A 20,672-nucleotide genomic window follows, 5' to 3' on the forward strand; every position below is an offset into this window, starting at 1 on the left:
AAAACTCCTGCAGATTACCGTACACCTGTCTGACCATAACCCACACACACCGGGAATGTTGGGTGGCTCCACCTGCACGCTTGACAAAACCTGCACCGAAGCGTTTGCATGAATAAACCTGCGAGTAACTTTCGGGGGGGGGGGCGTGCCAGAGGGAGGGGGGCACTCATTGGCGATTTCCTGCCCTGCAACAGGGAGACGGGAGGGGCTTCGCTTCGGAGGGGAAGCGCCCCGGATTCTCCGGGGTGGGGGGGGGTGGGGGGGGGGGTCATCAGCGACGGCCCCATTGGCTGCATGTTGTTTTCCAGCAAGCAAGCTGGTTGACATGGAGGCCCGGAGATAGGAATGTGCCACACACCCCCAGCAGTGTGTGTGTAATAACCAGAATTATCTTTCTTTTTGTTTGTAAGAGTCGTTTTACCCTTTAAAGAGTCTATGAAACACTATCGGTCGCCTCCCCGGTAACACGGCGTCCGAGAGTGTGTGTTTTCTGTCCGCGCCAGCCGACGTCCAGGCAACTGACTGGACTTCTCTCTTGTCTTTTCTTTTAAAATCTCATTTAAAGCGGCAATTTGACAAAGGGGGAGGGGGGGGGAAATTTCCACGTTATACCGGCTGACGACATTTTCCGAAAGGATCCAAACGAGGCGCCTGCCAAAGTAGCTGCTAGCATAACAGAATCTAAAATCGGAGCCAGATTCATGCGGCGTTTGGCTAAGGGTGGGCGGGACACGCTACAAAGGAACCGCGCGAGGACAGATCCGTCCTCCGCAACTCCCCCCCCGGCTCCGATTGGACGAAAGGGTGATAGATTATAGGATCGTATCGGCACCGACTCGTCGAAGGGAGTTTCAACACGGCGCCCGAACCGCACGGCGCCGGAAGGTAGCAGAGTTAAGACACGGCCCGAGATGGAACGGGTTCAAGTACGGACTCGCTAGGCAGCAGGGGCTCCGCGCTCCTTTTTCAAAGCGCACGGATGTTGAAAACGCCCGTCTGAAGGTGAACCAACGTTACGGCAAAGGAGGCTCGTGATTTTACAAACCCCCCCTAACACACACACACACACACACACACACACACACACACACCAATCCGCCAGGCGTGAGGTGTTGAAATGATTTACGACTGCGGAGCAGCAGCATATCAATACTTCTAAAAGCCTTTCCGCCGGTGTCGGGTTTGCGCGCTCTGCAACCTGAAACCACATTTTCCTATCACCTTGATTCATTACATCCGTGACGACCGCTTAATTAATCAAAAAGTAATATTTTTTGGCTCCTTTTTACCCCCTCCGACTCCTCCCAAAAACCCTTAGCTTGAAACTTGGCAAAGAGATCTGTTGGTATCGCGTGTCACACACAATGCGCAGGTACCTAAACGCGTTGCAGTTGGGGAGTAACCCAATTTCTCAGTTTTCCGGCGTTACAAATTAATTCCTTGTCTTCCTACTTCTCAAGATGTAGGAAGCGCCACATTTAGCGTCCGGTTCTTGCGGTCGACTTGATGATGGCCGCACCTTTCTTGCTCCTCTACATGTTTCCTTTAGCTAGAATGTCATATTTACGACTTCTGTCTTCCTTTTGTGTGTCAAAAGCGCCTCTGGCAGACTGACCCCTGACCTTTTCGACACCGCCGTTAGCATAACGTCGACCTCACGGTGTGATTTATGAACTGACGGGAGTTTTCCAAATTTCCAGTCCCAATCCGTGCGACTCGGGCAATCCTCTTTGGCTGATTGGCGTACGACACGTGTCGTGTTTTTTTAAGCTAACATTCCAACCTCTGACCTTTTCGACACCGCTGTTAGCATAACGTTGACCTCGCGGTGTGATTTATGAACTGACGGGGGGGTTTCCAAATTTCCAGTCCCAATCCGTGCGGCTCTTTGGCTGATTGGCATCCGACACGTGCCATATTTTTTAAGCTAACATTCCAACCCTCTAGGGTATCGTTACCACAGCCGGAGACGGAACCTCAAAAGAACCGCCCCCCCCAAGCGGCGATGCCACTCCAGACCACTTAGGAAGGCAATACAGATGCTAACATGCTAAAACCTGACCTTCGATGGCGACGAAGGCTGGTCTGCCACGCCTCAATGCATGACAACCGGAGCAGAGACGGGAGGGTCAAACGAAGACTACCGCCTCCGAAGGTGCGCGGTACACTACGGGCACACCGTGGTGCAGGATGAGCTAGTGGCCGGCCACCTTGGGAAGGATCGGACCGTGCCAAGTATCGCACAACTAAGCATTTTAGCCATTACCGTTCTTATTTTACACAGGCGGGGGGCAACATAGATTAATAGGAGTAGTGCATCAGGTATGCTGAATACATTGATTTTAATTGGAATGAGTGAGCATTACACTGCTCCCTTTTCCCTTATCTCCTTCTACTTAGTCTTCATGCCGTCACCAGGGGTCAGCTGCATTCATTTCGGACCCTGGCCTATCAACGGGCGGTGAGGTCGCGCTGCTGGAGCCCGTGCTGGCGCCGTGCAAACGCACTCCTCAGCGTCCGTTCAATGAGACGACCGGTATAAATATCACTAATTCAATGCGGTAGATTTTTATTAACTCCAGCTTTTAGAACCGTGGTTGGAATGTAAACGTAAAACCCTGCTAGCCGGCAGACGTTTAACCCTCATATTATGTTAAGGGTCAATTTGACCCATTGGGTCAATGGGTGAAATGGGTGGAATTGACCCTTAACATAATATGAGGGTTAAAGTAAAGGGATGCGTAAACACTCATTCTGTACTTTTTTAACAAAAACCGATACAGATTCTGTTTTCCCTGCAGAGACGGGGAAGTCGGTCCAAGACGCGTTGCTGCGTTTAAACCCGAAACTCGGGATAAAGAGAGGGGTCTCTGTACTCGTAGCATATCGCCGCAAGTTGCGAGATCTTACTGGCTGACGCGGCAACATTGCGCGTTTCGGCTACAACTTCACTGTCGCCACCCGGGCCGTTTGTAAGGTAGACAAATAATCACCGAATGGCACCCATAGAACCCTAAATTGGGGTTATTGGGGGTTGATGGCCACGGCCGGAGGGAGCAACTAGAAAAAGTCTGGGAATTTTGGCTTCCCGACGAAACACAAAGACGAACTGAGAATTTTTCCCCAAATCGCATTCGGACGCAAACCGTCCGTCGCGTTCGCACCACGCCGGGTAGCGGGCGGGTTCCTGCCGAGCGCCGATTGGCTACAGCTCGGGCTCCTAAGACATATGGGGGAGGACAATGGCGGCGCAGGCCAAGAGGGGAAAACTTGGTCTGAATGAGGGTCTCCGGGAAAGTAGGGCCGGCTGCTAATGCGGCGCTGAACGCTTTGCAATCAGACAAATAAAGGGGCAATCTAGCACACAATCAAACCAGAGATTTAGCCGGCGCTCCTGCCAACAGCCAGGGACCTCCTCTTTCCGAACAAGGGATGCACTATGGACTGCACCCCCTCTCTTTCTGTCTCTCTCTCTCTCTCTCCCCAGTCTTTCCTCTGTGCCAGTCTGAAAGGCGCGATGCCAACCTTTCGCACCATTGGGCATGCTGCCCTGCCTCTATGCAAATGCTTCGCCGCCGTCCCCCCCCCCCGCGATTCGCTACCCCCACCGCCTAACCCTCGTGTCTGTGTAACCCCCCCCCCTTCCCGCCATGCCCTCCTGTCTATATATTCTTTTTTATCTTTTTTTTTTCCCTCCCGCTTTTATATTCAAATGAGCGGCGGAGTTTAGGCCGCGAGTTGTTAATTCATCCTAAACGATCCGCCCCGTACGGCAGCGCCGCCGACAGGCCCCGCAGGTTGGCGCCGATCGGGGCGGCGGGGGGGGGTTTCTTTCGCGGAGGTGCGGTCACACGGGTCTGCGCCGGCCCTGATAAAAGGGCGAGGAGAATAAAAACACAGACAATTAAAAAGACGGGAGGGCTAAAGGACGGGAGAAAAAAAGGGCGAGACGGGGAAAAGGACAATGGGAGAAGTCGGCCGGTGCTGCGATTTACATTTACATTCATTAGAACGTCTTCAGACGTACCTGGGGTTCGGTGGGAGGGGGAGAAAAACAATTCCAGATGAGCTAATGGGGGTTAGCACAGTTTGGACCCATAATGCTAATTTTTAACTCTTATTAAGGAGAATGATACAATTACGGTCATTAAAGTTAAACACCTGCGGTCCGTCTGAGCACGGCGGACGCGACGCGGCGGCGGCGGCTCGAAGGGTAACTCGAGAGGGGAGGTGAACGCTTCAGGGCCGGCAGGGAGGCGGCGTAAACAGGAGAGGGTTCATGAATTAGTAAACGCGGATCAGGAGGAGGCCGGACGGTACTACGAATTAACAACCGTGCTTTCAAGGGCGATCGCAGACGACGCGTTGACGAAAGCGGCTGTGCTTTCCGTCGAAGCGGTCCCGCCGAGCATCCGAAACCGCAGAAAACGAACGAATGTAAGCCCGCACGCGCACGCAGGAGCGCGTGAAAGGAGCTCGGCTGACCAGAAAAAACACCACAGCGCCAGACACACACACACACACACACACACGCTTTATCCTTGTATCCCGGGGTAACCTAGAGGCGCGCAAATAAAACTCATCTCGCTGCTAACGTGCATTAAAACCCCTCTGCACCCCTTATTAGGATGTGACCTTTGACCCCAAATTCTAAAATACCGACGCTTTGCAAAGGCTGCTTCAAAACTAAAATGATAAATTGAAAGAAATTAAACTCCCGGCTGGATTAGGAAGGCAGTCTGATGCGTACAGAGAGGAGTGTAAGTGTAATACCTAATTATAACCATGTAATTACCTTTAAATGGAGAAAACAATTCGGGGAAGGGACAATTACGAAAACTGCAAGTGTCACCGCCACCTATCGGTAAATCAGTGTGTGCATGCGCACACACACACACACACACACAAACACACACACTTCATTATCCTGACAATGGAGAGACAATGAACCTGCAGGTTGGCTCGGAACAGAGAATAGCGACGAGCGCCGCTTCCCTTTTTCGCCACTTCGCAGAGACGCCACCCCTTCATCTTCCTCCTCCCCCTCCTCCTCGTCCTGGCTGGACTTCCTCGTCTGCACGACTCGCGGCGATAAAAAGTTTTCTCGCCCACCGACGGCAGTGTGTGTTTTTTTTTTTTTTCCGAGGGGGGGTTAAAACAGAAAAAGCGTACATCGCCCCACAGTAAAACCGGATTTATTTTCACATGAGACGACGGGGATAGACGTCCCTTTTCGGCGGCTCGCGCATTTTTCAAACAGCAATAACGCATTTATAGATGAGATATTAGCGGGGAAGGTGGAGGGGATATCAGCCCCGGCGCAGATCAGTGAGAAATATCAAGTGCGCGTCTGTGCATGTGCGGTGGAAGGCGGGAGGGGAAATGAATGAGGCCTTTTCTTGCAGCGGGGCCCAGATCAGAGCTCCTAACTATGGGATTTGGTGCTGTTGCCTTTCTCCCCCTGGAGGGAGTAATTAGGTTAGGGAGGACAACTGCCGCATTGTTTTAACAGAGGAGGGATTGTACGGGCCAAAGTCCCACCAGCAACATGCTTCCCTCACAACAAAAAATGCCAAACGGATTCGCTCGGACACACATCCAAACACACTCACACAGAATTTTTCAGGGGCTTCCTCTGTTAGAATTCTCACAGAGGCAAAATCTGTCTTTTTCTTCAGTTCTATGTGTGTGTGTGTGTGTGTGTGAGTGTGTATCCTCTGAAATGTCAAATATAGTCCAAGAGTGTCAGATATCCTCTCATGTTGTTGCAGTTGTGGGATTCTGGCTCTTTGTGGGTCTTATGTTCCCCCTCCAGTGTAACCGTGTCTACGCTCTCTCCTATCTGGAGGCTTGGCAAAACACGCCGCTCCTAACTAGTATAATATGGTTATGATGCATTTGCATTCCTTCCAATCCCCCGGGAAATATAATACGCCTATATCGTCTGTTTTAATCACGCTCCGCTTCCAAGGAAAGTAAAAGGAGAACGCAAAACAGCCCGCGCTATAAAGAGACGCAGTCAAATATATTTCAGGTTTGTTTAAATACATCCTCCCGCTGACTGATCGAGGTTAAATCAAACTAATCAGGTTGCTCGAAAATGAAAAAATAAAATTAAAGCGCCGCTCTCCGGGGCCCCTTTATTTACACGTCGGTTCGTCTGGGTTGCATTTTTATGACGTTACCGAGCGGAGAGAGGGTGGAGGTGGGGCGGGGTAGAGGTGCCCCAACCTTTGTCTCCTCTGACTGTTAAAAAAAAAAATATAAAATAATAGCGCACCACCTATATACACGCCTCCGCGGCCGCCCCCGTCGTGCGTTCGAGTGTGCTTTACTTCAGGTGCGCAAAGACAAATTAAACGTTACAGCGGAGAAAGGGGGGGGGGGGCATAAAGATGGACAGATCCACAAGGCCCGCCGAGGCTTTTTTCCCCATCACGCCTTTTCCACGGGTGGCGGCGCCGATTGCGCTTTATGACCGATAATGAGCGCCGTTTCGAGTTTCTCCCGCCTCCAGAATTATTCCCGGTTAACTTTCCCCATCTGAACGTAATTATATAACTATAATATACATCTATATTCGAAATATATAATGTAGTTTTATTATTACATATTTCAAAAATTAATGGACGCCACTCATCTGGTTCATACTGTTTACATCTGGCTATAACAATATGCTTATTATTAATTTATTGCTCCCGATCTGGCTTCACTGTTGACAGCAGTAATATTTTACAAGGAAATATGTTTCCGCAATGTACATATGACAATAAACAATTTGAATGTTCAGCTTAAAATGAGCACACAATCAGCACAATAGGAGTGTGCCGATTGTCTTCGGAGAGCGTTTCATCAAATCTTGCCCCGTTTTATATTAAGCGGCGACTGGAAAAAAAAAAAAAATTAAATTCCAGTCGAACGGAGGAGTTTCCATGCAACGCGCCGCAACAGGCCGCGTCTCTGAGCCTGAGCGGAGCAGAGGTTTTGGTTGTGAATTCCGTCACAGGGCCCGACGCAGCTGCAGCCGGAGAGCGGTTAGAGGAAGAAGAAGAAGAAGAAGAAGAAGAAGCCACAGAATCGCGTTTGAATAGAAACACCGAGCTCCCCTCGCGCGGCCACCGAACACCGAGACCCTCGCTTTTTTTTTCAAATTCGACTATTGGACCGCGAGGCGAGTCCTCGGCAATCTGCGGCAACAGCCGGCAAAAACACCAGTCGCAAGGAACACAGAGCAAACACTCACAGCCGACACACACACACACACACACACACACACACACACGCAGACGCTTCCACACAAAGAGTCCGTTAATCACACGCAAACCTCCCGGCTCTGTTTGCTCACAGCTGCCAGGCCTCCTCCGAGTTCATCCGAGGTAAAGATATGTTATATTATGCAACAGAGTATAGGTTTTCCGCCCTTGGCCTCGTGCCACTTTCCCGCTTCAAAGAGCGAGCTCGAGCGCTCGGCTTCCCTCCCCGCCCCTCCGACCCCCCCGGCTATTCCGCGCCGGACGGGGTGGCCGTATTAAATACACAGATACAAACAAGAGGGACGGCAAAAGGAAAAAAAAAAGCGAGAATCTTAACACCCCTCCCCCCTCCCGCAGTCTGACACATCTTGGGTTCTTAAAACCGGCGTCACGACTGTTTTCGTTATCGCGAACGGCGACGTTTCTTTACGCGCTTTAGGAAAAAAAAAGAAAAATTCGAATGACCTCTGCCCAGAGGTCCGCCGGGAGCGGCCTCCGCCTCCGCCTCCGTCTCCTCCGCCGCCGCCGCCGCAACATGAGGTAATGCAGGCGCGGTGATGAGCGAGCGGCGCTGGAAAAGTCGAGGTGCAATCACCGAGCCAATCAGCGGCCCCTTCATCCGATGAAGGCTTCAACATCGGCGGGTCGGCGTCGGCGCGGCGCCTCACCGTTTGTCCCCCCCTTGGGACCCAAAATGATTGCAGTCACTTCTCCAGGTGCGCCCGTGCTGATTGGCCATCAGAGCTCCGATATGATGTCAGCGCTAACGCGCTGCTGCGCAGATGCGCAGCCGGGGCTGCGACTGCACCATTTGTGCAAAAGAGCAACGTGGTTATTAAGATAGTTTTAGCGTCTAAATATTTTACAAATAAAAAATGTTAGCATCTTTTTATTTTTACAACAAAAATCCTAAGTTTCACAATGGTGTTAGTCAGCCTACACCCAGATTTACCCAAATCAAATAATGATAATAACAAAAGTTAAGCTAATGTTGTTGAATCAAAAGGTTAAAAGTATCAGATTAGATTTAGGTAGAAAACTATAAAAGGTATATCTATCTTAAATCTTCAATGGTCAGCTATGAGCATTTGCACCTTAGCAAAAGAAAAGAAAAAGCCGACCAGCAAACGTTAGCACTAAGTGGCTAACTTCTAGAGGTGACAGAGTAAAATACAGGAATACTTAGCATGAAGTGTTGAAATTAAATCCGATAAACTGCCTAATAGCTAAGCTAACCAAAATGGCTAAATGCATAAAATAATACAGTTCAATTAAAAGGGAAATTTCCCCAAAAGCTAAAGCCAGGGCAGGCAAACAGGAAAGGATAAAACATGGGAGTAATTAGCTTAAACTAATGAAAGATAGAAATTGGTAAATTGGATAAATTAGCCAAAACATTGAAGCGGAAAATACAATTATAATGAATATATCAAGCAAAAAAAGAATAAAAGGGAGAGATTCCCTCACGTCTACAATCCAGTGCCGTTTGCTAAAGTGCTACAGCCTCAGATGCTAATGCCCGGATGGCTCCAAACTGCTAGCTAACGATCATTGATAGCGACTTTTAGAGGTTTCCACCAGCACGCAAAAGACAGTGAGTTTAATAAACAATATTTAATATCCCTTTCCCTGCGCTTGATGGAACTTTAGCACTTTACAATCGGGACCTGCGCCGCCGTGACCCAGGATGTACGTTTGCTGCTAACTGCTAGCCGCCATCTTTAGCAAACTCTCTCTTACACTTTTTGATATTTCGGTTGAAGCGCACAACCTCTCATAAAAGTACAAGTAGGACCGATTCGAGGGGGGTGAGGGCGGGTGGGGTTTGCTCCTCGAGGATCACATGCGCGAACGCCCCGGCTGTAAATCAGTTACGCCCGGCGTGATTTGTTTTTCTTGAAAGAATGCACACCTGTGTGTTGCGCGTTAAGCGTTAGCAGGCGCCGCTAAATACCGCTCGCGTTTGCTGCGCGCCGCGTGCAGAGGGGCCAAATCGGGGGGTCGAGGGGGCCACGTCTGGAGACGTACTCCGAAGAGAAGAAGCGCGTGTCGTGTTTTGCTGAAAGAACCCGCCGACTGCCCGTGATTGGGAGCGCATGGCGGGGAGCGAGAGAAAGAAAAAGAAAGAGAGAGAGAGAGAGACAGAGGACGCCGTGGAAAGTCGGCCCGGGGTGAAGTCTGAGAAGAGCAGGCTGCACTTGGACGTACGGGGGAGTGGAAGGGAGCTCAGATTTCATCCAGATTAATCTGGAAGCTTTGTAATGAGGGGTCTACTGTATATATTTAGCCGGTGCGAGGAGATGTAGGTCAGACAGGCAGGCTGGACAACGTGCCCAGATTGCCCACAATAAAGTGACCTTGAATGAGCCGTCGATGATTCGCAATAACAAGTCCGTCTTTCTCTTCTGTTGAAGGATCCTGACTAATACGGCGGTCAGAAGACTCCGGCCCGGTGGAATAAAAAATAAAATGGTTTCCTTTTCCTGTAACGCGACGATTGGAAGCAAGTCGGGAGGAGAATTAGAGCCTACTGTCAACATCCGTTGCGCATATTGATACTGGCGCCGGTTCAAATCAGCCCGACGCAAGTCAGCCGTGTTTCCCGCTCGGCTCCAGACGCAGGAAACCAAAACTGGATGATAAGTTTATTTGTCGACTCGAACGGCGATGTCGCTTTTGTGCTCCTGGTCTGTGTCACATATGAAAGACAGCGGGGCCTTGAGAGGGATCTATCCTTCACAGCCATGTTTGCTTCACCCCGAGCTACGCCTCGCTTATTTTGGGATGTTTCACTGATCCGAGCTTAAGTCGTGAAGCGGCGGTAGGCTTTTGAGAAGTCGGAACGCCGCGAGCTACGAGGCGCCGCTAGCATCCCAGTTTGAGAACATGACATACGTGAGCTTAAACTTCTGAATCTGCTTTATTTTCAAACCGAGATCTAATCTGCTTCCCTTCTGTCGCCTTGCAGCTGTTTGGACGTCGTCTTTTTGGACGGCGGTTCGGAATTCCGATCAGCCGAATCGATCGGCGCCTCCTGTAGGTCCTGATTTTCATTGACGCACGACACTCTGCTTGCTCGTATTAGCGATGCAGCTAAGTTAAAACGTACCGAACGGTACCGACCTGCACGCATTCAGTACAAAACTACGTTTTTCGACCCGCATGTTCTGAAAAAGCTAACATTAGCGACCCGCGTGTAAGAACAAAGCTAACACCTGCGTGCTACCTCCAACATGTTTAGCGTTGGGATGCTAACAGAAGGCAGAGGTGCTCCCGTGACACCCGATACTCCTACGCGTATAAAGTGCAAAGAACTCCATGCTTGTTTCTACTTCCATCTGGAAGCGTCTTGCATCTAAATTTTCCTTCAGCCGCCGTTGTCTCACCTGCCTCGTCCGTGATGCTATCACACCGCGCGTCGGTGTAAAGTGCACCGAGAAATGTCCTACGGTGATGATTAAAGTGCGATTGAAATGCGCGCATTTTCCGAACGCTTTATTTTACCTAGAATTAATTCATCGAAATTAACGCGATAATGTCCCAGTTTGAGAAACAACCGGCAGTGAACTTATGCTAACTACATGTAGCACGTATTTGGTTGTAAAATGTCTGGAAGCAGCTTTAGGTTGAGCGTGAGCGTGCTTCACGGTTCGCTTTTTCCAACTATTTGGAAAGAAGCTACATTCCGAAAGGTACTGCAAAAGATAAAAACCCACACGATCGTCTCCGTACTGGATATTTTCTGAAATAACAAAGCCTTAAGGGTGTGTGTGTGTGTGTGTGTGTGTGTGTGTGAGGGTGGGGTGGGGGGGTAATGAAAGAAATATGACTGTATCTATCTGCGTGAACTTGAGCCACCACACCCTCTTTCACACAAACACCAAAGACTTCATTCTCATATTTGCATACACACACAAGCACACACACGCACACGCACGCGCGCGCGTGCGTGTGCGTGTGCGTGTGCGTGCAGGGCAGCGCGCCTGTATCCCTGCAAACACCTTATCGTAAACCTCCCGGTCAGACTGGTTGCCGCGGAGCTCCGAAAATAATGGCGACTCTGTTGTTTTGATTTATGATTCAAAATCCGGGGAAAGAACACACTGTGCTCGCGTCTCGACGCTTCGCGATGACAAAGCTCGCAAATATTCACCGACGCGCGTCTGTTTCGTGCTCGTGTTTCAGGCACTCTCGCTCGACTCTGCATCCAGACGTCCCACTTCATCCTGTGCAACCGAAACCCCCCCCAACTCCATTTCTCTGCTGATATTGTACCCTAAGTATTTTGTTTTCTTTTGTATATTCTGGCTCAATTATGTAATTTAGCACCCGTGTGTGTGCGTGTGTGCATGTGTGTTCAGTAGCCATGGCAACAGCACAACATATCGGCAACCGCAGAACCGCACTGGGCCTTGGGCACAGCCGGAGTTGTGCCAAAAACTAATCTATGCCAGAGGTGACATGAGCAAAGGCATAGTGAGGCGGATGGAGACAACAAGCGAAAACACACACACGTATCACTCTCTCCTCTCACTCCTCGCCATCCTTTTTTTTTTTTTTTTTTAAACGCGAGCACACACTCTGGATATCCTCCCATTCATCTTGGCTAGAGCCTCCCGTGGCGATGGCGGCGGGGAATCCATTCTCCACGGATGCTGGGACAGCTGTGCTGATACTGAATGAGATACAGTTGGTTCTGCCTCTCTCTCTCTCTCTCCGCTGCCGCTCCAGATAAAGAACTACACGCCGCTTCATTTAAATCTGCGCCGCCTCCCTGCCAAGAACGCGTCCGGCCCCGTCTCATCTGCCGCCGCCGCCAGGGAAGAGCTGGGAGATTCTCGATGAGGCTACGACGTAGCCCGCGATAAACAAAGAACCCGAATTACCGGGTTAGTCTTACGCCGGAGAGGAATCTTTACGACTCCCTCGGGCGGTACGGCACCGCGTCGACCCCACAGCACGTGGAACGACAACCATGACAAATTATAGGGTGTGAGGGGGGCGGAACACGACAGCTAGCGGCAAAATGACGTCGCCGATGTGAATTCGGGGTCGTCTGATGTCCGGTGTCTTAAAACCGACGCGTCGTGTCACGTCAGGTCGCCGACAATTCCCTAAAAATAAACTTTCTACTAGCTGGAAATAGAAGCTGGCCGCTTACCGTTTATTAATTTCGCGCTTATTTCTAGGTCATTTCCTGCGGATTTCAAGGTTAATTGCGGTCCCTGTCTATATCTAAAACGGCCTCTTTGTATTACGCTATCAATGCCGCTTCATTGTAAAACTGGAAATCGTAAGATCAGATTATCTTACATGAATCGGCGTATTGATAAAATAAAGCCGAAGAAAACAAAACTCCTTCCACGATGGTTTCGCCATGAAATCGACAGAAACCTCGCCCCGATGATCTGACGACCCGTTATTTTGGATGGGCCGTGAACATGACAACACAATGGGATGGCCGCTATAACTACGTTGGTGGTCAAATAAAAATATATGATGTTGTCAACATGTGGCTAGTAATGCTAATACGCATGACACGAGCTACGCTAAAGTGCTAAGTTGTGTTTTCTAATGGCGTGCCTTTTGCGGCGTGGGGTGAACGAATGGGGGGGGGGGGGGGGGGGGGGGGGGGGAACGCGGTGTTCCAGGCGGCGTCTGGCGATCTGACCTCCCTCGTGGAAAACACCCAGCACGGCACGGAACAGCGGCGCAGCCAATCGGGGGATTTCGGCCGCGCAATGCTAAATTGCAAGCGAGCGCGACAACAGATCACCTCTACCTATCGATCAAACCTGCTACGAGGTCTAGTCACCAAATATCGCAGAATGAATTCCAAAACTTGTGCACCCCTGGATCGATTAGCATCGCGCGATCATGTCTGCAAGGCAGGTTTTCACAGTGGAGGGCCTGAAGCCTGAAGCGCAGCGGCCGAGGAGGACCTATCGGTTTTTCTGTCGTCGTAGGTCCGGACACTTTCATTAATTCCCGAGGAAATATCGCGGGGACCTTGGCAGGGGTCCGCGCTCTCTTACGAGAGCACTCCGAGTTCAGACCGCCGCTCCGTCCCATTTTAATCCTCCGAACAGCTGTTCCAACTCATTTTCCAGGCCTTGGGAAGCAACGGACGAGAGCAGAGCGGAGCGGAGGGGAGGCGAAGGAGAGGGAGGGAGGGCGGCGTTTGAGGCGCCTCCACGAACACACGCGGGAAGTTAACAAGAACGGAGGTTCGAGAGCCCGAATGTTGATTTAAACCCGATTGTCAACCAGTGAGTCGTCTGCGAAGAGACGCCGTCCGGCCACGGCGGGGAGGAGAAAAAGAAAAGAAAAAGAACGAAAACATGTGACGGGTCTCATGTTAGGGAAATTAACCCCGATAATTAGCCGGCGCCAAATCAAACAGGAATTTAGCGCCGCCTGAAATATATGAAAAAAAAAAAAGGCTCAGAGGGCAGTTCAAGGTCATCCGCACAGCTGCGATTTAAAAGGCAAAAAACAGATCGCGAAAGGATAAAATCCAAAATACAGGCTGTTTATTTATCAGATTGTCAGCCGGGCCCCAGGGAGCCGCCGCTCCGGGGTGATACTCAGAATACATCTACCCCTATTTTTAAACTGAGGGTGTGTGAGTGTGTGTGTGTGTGGGGGGGGTCTCGTATTAAAAAAAAAAAAAGAAAAATAAAAAAAATCGCCTCTGTGACCAGAGCCGTCCCGCTCCGGACCAGCGACGGCAACGCGGGAAAGAGATGCGAAATGTGTGTGTGTGTGTGTGTGTGTGTGTGTGTGTGTGTGCATGCGTGTGTACGTGTACGTGTGTGTGTGTGTGTGTGCAAAATAACATGAGCTCGCCTCTTTCCTGCACGCTCCTGCCATTCCAGCCGCAGGTCAGCGTTAGAGTCGCGGCGGCAGCATCACAATAATAATTATAAAATAACGATAAATTAAATTAAAAAAAAAAAAATGAATAAAAAAAAAAAAAAACACATACCTAATGCTTACAACAAAAAATATATATGTATATATGTATATATATATATATATAGGGACAGGACTTACCACTAAGGCATTGTTTAGAAGGTGAGTAGGATAATACTTTAGTGTTGAGAGGGTGTTAAGAGGCGAGGAGAGCACGGGTCGGCATCCAGGCGGGCAGAGGGGCAGAGGGAAGGAATACGTTAAAACGTCGCACCATGGAAAACAGTCTGAGATGACAACAGCTGCATGAAGGCGTGCACATAATGGAGATTTGAAGTTTTTATATAATTACTTTGTTGTGTGTTTACGTTCGCCTGCGCGGTTAATAAATGATAAACGGGCAGGGGCGGTTGATTATTTGCGAGAAAAAAAAAAAAATTCAACATAGATTATTATTTCGGGGGGAATTTGGCGGGGAATCGGTCTGCGATTTTAAACAACCTGTAATTTCTAACGCTAAGAGAGTCACATACACATGCGCGCAAACGCACACTCACACGCACCCCGTTCCGCTCAGGTCTCGACTCCAAATCTTCACACACACACACACACACACACTTCTCCCGGGCCACGTTTCACCGCAGTTAATAATTTATCTGATTGTTTACAAGCCGACCGACGCCGTGTCCGAGCTGGGATTTCTGATTATTAACAGCAAATTGAAAAAAAAAAAGGGGTGTGTGTCGGTGGGGGCATGTGCTGGAAACAGGCCTGCGAAAGGCTTCAATGTGTGTGTGTGTGTGTGAGAGTGTGTGTGAATTGAGAGTAAGCGCACACACGGAGGCCAGTTTTCTTTCTCGTGCACAGACAAAGGTGCTAAATTTAAAATAAAAGGTTGTTTCTGCCAAACGTGCAACACGCGCTCCTTCTCTTTCACTATGGGAACGTCAGCGGTCCGGCGCAAGGTCACGGGAGATAATCCGCCGCGACGGAGCCTCATTATTATCAATTACATTTAAAGGCTGCGAGGCGAAGCCGCGTTCAAACGCGGATTTAACATAAACGCGGTCGATTCCGATCGGAATCGGACTGATCGGTTTGAATTTTTCCATTCGGTCCGGAGTTGGGTGCAGCCACTGAGTAAAGAGGGGGAAAAAAGGGGGAGGAAAAAAAAAAAAAGAAAAGGAAATTCAGTGGAATTTCTGTTTTGTCGAGAGGATGCGGCGGCACGTGTCCCGGCTGGCGTTTTCAGTCCAGACCCGGAGAAGGGGTTGCGGGCCAGCGCCGGCGGAAGAAGCCAGAGAAAAACCCGGCGGCCGCCGGAGGAGTCGGAACCGGGAGCCGGCGTTCCACGTGGAGCCGGCGAGCCCGAGCCCACCCGCCGACGTGGAGGTAAACAAGCCTTCCAAGAGGCCCCGGGGCTGCGTTTGCCACGAATAAACCCGTCTGAAGCGTGAAAAAAACAACAAAAAAAAAAAAAAAGGAACACGGAGGGAGTCGTACTTTCCGGCCTTTTTAAAAAAAAAAAAACAAGGTTAAAAACCGAGCCGAGCCTTTATTTTGTTTTCGCTAAAAAAGCCGAACGCGTTGAAGCCCACGGAAAAAAAAAAAAAAAAAAAAAAAAATAGGTCACAGAGCTGCAGCGATCGTATCTGTCCGGACCCCCTCCACCTCCAACCCCCCCTCCCTCCTCACGAGGGGTACGACATTAATGAAATATCCAATAACAAAATACTGTTTACAGCAAAGGACGAATAAAACGGGGGGGGGTCAGTGGTGTGTGTGTGTGTGTGTGTGTGTGTGTGTGTGTGAGGGGGGTAAAGGAAACGAGCAGCAGGGCGAATTAAGAGGGAAAACACACGGCGGCTGGGGTGGGGGGGGCGGGAGGGTGAGAAACGGTCTTTATGTAACCCTGGAATGTCCTTAAAACACCCTGGAAAAAAAAAACCTCCAGTCACTTTCTGACCTGACGTAAGAAAAACGTGTCTTCACTGATTGTTCTGCACGATTTTACATTTATTTATATCTTAAAAGAAGATTATATACATGCATGTATGTGTGTGTGTGATACACGTGTATGAGAATATGTGTAATTTTCGAAGTCACTTTAAGAATGAACAAAACTTCCGGAGTAAAGCGTGACAACGAGGCAGGCCAAGTTGGAGGAAAATAATACATATAAGTACAATTATTTACAAATAAAAATAGAAATGTGGATACATTTTCCTACGTTGTATTAAAAGGCACAATTTTTTTTTTTAATTTTCTTACTCTCCAGTCGAGCCCGAAAGGCCTTTTTTGGACGCCCTGAGGTCCAGAGACCCGGATCGGCCTGCAGATGCAATAAGATACACACTTTGTCGGATCTACGCGTGTTGCGTTCAAGTGCAAATAAAAAGAGTCTTGACTATTCAACTGGTAAAAAAAAAAAAAAAAAAAAAAAAACTATATTGGGGTAGATGCGAGGTTGTCTTTGCAGCTCCCTTGCGTTCCCCACTCTTTAAAACACACACACACACACGCAAAAAAAAAAAAAAAAAAAACACGCTTTCCATGCCGCCGGCCTGCGCTCCACGGGACGGCCGCCCCCCGGAGGCGGTGCGCCCGGCTTCCCCCGCCGGCGAGCCCTCGCTGCCGGCTGCCCCCGGAGGACCACCCACCACCACCACCCTCCACCCACCCGCCTCTCCGGGGCTCCAGCAACCGGTGCGACGTTCAAGAGCAATCCGCAAGCGAGTCGTCCTTTCTTTTTTAATTTTAATAAATAACATTTCTCAAGAAGTGCCATTTTCCGCCAAAAAAAAAACCAAAAAAAAAAAAACGCGTGAGACTTGAGACTTGAAGCGCACTCGAAGTCCCCCCCCAAGACACACACACACACACACACACACACACACACACACGCACGACCCACCCCCCCCCCCCCCCCCCCCGCCCCCGAACCGCGCTCCGACGCGAGGATGAAGTACGCGAGACTTTACGAGAGTGCAAGACAGGAGCGTAACAGCTTTGCAAAAATGATAATAATAATAATAAAAATAAATGCCGGTATAAATAAAGGCGGGAGGGTCGCAGCTTTTTTTTTTTTTTTTTAAGACGGATCCAAAAATGTAAAAAAAATAAAATTAAAAAAAAAAAAAAAAAAAAAAAAAAAAGCCCGTCTCTCCGCACGGGCGGAAACCGAGCGGCGGGAGAGGAGACGGGAGTATTTACCTGTGTGAGAGCAGTACGGGGAGTACATGGTTGCGTTTTATGCGGGAGGTGCCGGTGAGCCTGCGGGAACGGGATGGACGCTCGGCGCGGTGCTGCATTGCAAATCGCTCGCCGTGCCGTTTCTCTCACTCCATGCTGCCGCGGCTTTACAGTAACCCCGCCTAGAAAGTGAAAGCTTGCAATTTCGGAGGCGGGGGGAGGAAGAGGAGGACGGGGAGGAGGAGGAGGAGGAGGAGGAGGGGGTGAAAAACTTTGCCTCCCTCCCCTTCTTCCTCTCCTTCTTCTTCCTCTTCTTCCTCCGCCGTTCTTTCCCCTCCCTCCTCTTTCAAAAAAAAAAAAAAAAATCCCGTTTATTCTATTATTTATTATAATTGTAATTTTTTTTTTTTGACCATATGTGCGTTTCACTGACCCGGAACACTTTGCAGGCGATGAATTCGAGATTCGGCTCCTTTTCGTTTTTATTTTCTTTTTTTAATTTTTTTATTATTATTATTATCTTTCCATTACGCGGGAGACACGTGAACGCATCATTGAACAAAATCGGTATCGCTCATCAGAAAATATATATATACATATATTTGAATTTACGATCCACAAGTTTAATTTTGAACCGAAGAGATGTACATAACTTCTATGCAGCCAATAGGAAATAAATACAAATTTACATGCATAAAAAATAAAAGAAATATTAAAGCTCCAATTGCAGGAGAGCAATCTCGTTCTGTCTATTTATTTATTCATACATTACATCTATATTCATATCTATATCTACATATATCCATCCCATTCTCTTTGTATATTTATATACCCACTTCATTCTGTGTATATCTACTATATCCATCCCATTCTGTGTATTGATGTACAGATAACTATAATTCCATCTCATTCTGTATATAAGTATCATATCTTCCTATTCTGTATGTACATATACAAGTATATTATGTATATATATGTACATATATATATTATGCTTCTTGTTCTTTATACAGTATATGTATTTATCCATCAAATTCTGTGTCATCCCCCTCTGGTATAAAGATATATCGCTATATCCATGTCATCACGTGTGTATGTATATATGTTATATATATTTTTATTATATCAAACCCATTCTATACATATGGATATTGACATATCATCTCAATCTGTATATATAGTAACAATAAGTGATACAACAGTATATATGCATTACATCCATCGCATCCTGCGTGTGCGTGTATATATTTGTATATAGATCTAAGTTATTCCTGTACTCTCCTCTTTACTTTGCTCATTGCTTATTCACTCTTTTCTATGTATCTATGTATCTGTGTATCTATGTATCTATGTATGTATCTATCTATCTATCTATCTATCTATCTATCTATCTATCTATCTATCTATCTATCTATCTATCTGTGTGAAGGTCCTGCTGCATCCCCAGGTGTCAGGATGTGTCGATTACCCAGAATCCCGCGCTGTCCCTCTGAAACCGACACATTATTTCATCAGCGCCGGGCCAATTAGGACTATTTATTTACTGCGCCAGTTCTGACCCGGTCTCCCAAGCCGCAGCCTTACTTTAAAAAAAAAAAAGAAAAAAAAAAAAAAAGCCAGTGAAGTGAGGCCAAGCCAAACAGCCGCTGCGGCGTTCGTTCGTTCGTTTCGCCGTCGAGCCGAAAAGCGAGGGGGGGGGAAAAAAAAAAAACCCAAACAGTGAGGAGGAGAAGACGTATAATCACAGCCTGCGAGCGGTATCAAAATACTGAATGAGGGGTGTGTGTGAGGAAGCGGATCTAGTTTTTTCTTTTTCTACACACACACACACACACACAAACAGAGGTGGGTGATTCATGTATCACAAGAAAAAAAATAAAAGTGAAGTTCCTTTCGGCTATGGGGGGGGGGGGGGGGTTATGTCGCCGTAATTACGGCGGTTTTTACAAGGCCTCGCGCTTGTGCGGCTACTGCGCGGGCCTCCGCCGGAGAAACAAAGAGATCCCGGCTCGGGGCGGCTAATGGAGAGGAACGCAGGCCAGAGTGGGAGGAGGCGGGTGGGAGTGGGAGTGGGAGTGGGAGTGGGGATGCCACAGCCCCTCAGAAAGGGTTGTGACACCTCTTTCCAGATATGCAGGAAACAGGCAATAGATTCACCAGAGACGGCGAGATTACAGAAGGGTTAAAAGTGTGTGTGTGTGTGTGTGTGTGAGTGTGTGTGTGGAGGGTGGAGGGGCTCCCCGAAATCCCCCCGAAACACACATAATCGCTCCTCTGGTGTGACGCTCGCTGGTTTTTGTTGTTTTTTTTTCCAGAAAAATATCACTCGCTTGTTCGCTCGGGTCGCTGGGCGATCGGGGTGTAACCCCAGAGGTCGCGACCTCCCGGAATAGGGAGGGGGGGGGCGACCTTCCGGGATGTTCTTGAACTCGCTGGCCCTGGAACCCGATACGGCCGCACCGCCCCGAACCCCGACACCCCCCACAGCCGCCCTCCACCTCTCCAGAACTCTCCTTTAGCAGCCGCGCACCTCAATTACAGCCATAATGGTTCATTTCTGTAACCCGGGACACACGATCCGCCGCTGCAGCCCAGATTCTCCCCGAGACTTGGCGTCGGACTTCACTCGGGGAAACAAAGACCGGAGCCCCAGAAAACCGGCTCCCATCTAATTAACAATCACGTCTCAGTCCTTCTCCTCCTCCTCCGCTCACGCTCCTCGTTCCCGCTCCTCCTGTTTTTATTACCGTTTTTATATCACCTAAAAACCCGCCGATAATCCGACTGCGCCCGGCGGGGCGTTTTTTTTTTTTTCCTCTTTTCTTTCTCTCTCCCTTTCTTCCTAAAGTCACTCTCTTTCCTCGATTTTCTATTTGTCATTTTACAGAAAAAAAAAAGAAAAAAAAAAAGAAGGTACGCATTACCGTCATCATTTTCATTCCCGGGAGGCCCTCCTCCACCCCTTCCGCCCAAACCCTGCTTTTTTTTTTTTTTTTTTTTTTCTTTTTTCATAACGTGCGTGTGGAAATAATGATTGTAATGGTTCGCAGCTGAGTAGAGGGAGCTGTGAATGACATTATGATTGTGGTGCAATTACCCTGAGCGTGAAAACACACTGTCAGTCAGAGTAATGAGTGATGACTCAAATAACACATCCAGTAACAAGAAGTGAAATAATACAATATGGGGAATATTGCAGTTTAACCAGCAGTAGTAGTAGTAGTAGTAGTAGTTGCCGTAGTGGTAGCAGGAGTTGTAATAACACAGTAATAACAATGTAATAACTGGGTAACGACAACAATTATTGTAATA

The 20,672-nt window shown here is 48.7% G+C and overlaps 1 protein-coding gene across 6 annotated transcripts in view; it reads right to left on the reverse strand.

Moving 5' to 3' along the window:
• Positions 1-20,672, reverse strand: part of nfixb (nuclear factor I/Xb) — a 132,374-nt gene that overhangs the window by 98,211 nt on the left and 13,491 nt on the right. The gene's annotated exons all lie outside the window — the stretch shown is intronic.

This window comes from Fistularia commersonii, chromosome 23, assembly GCF_037954325.1.
Source record: "Fistularia commersonii isolate RoL2024-O1a breed Wild chromosome 23, RoL_Fcom_v1.0, whole genome shotgun sequence".
Taxonomy (NCBI): domain Eukaryota; kingdom Metazoa; phylum Chordata; class Actinopteri; order Syngnathiformes; family Fistulariidae; genus Fistularia; species Fistularia commersonii.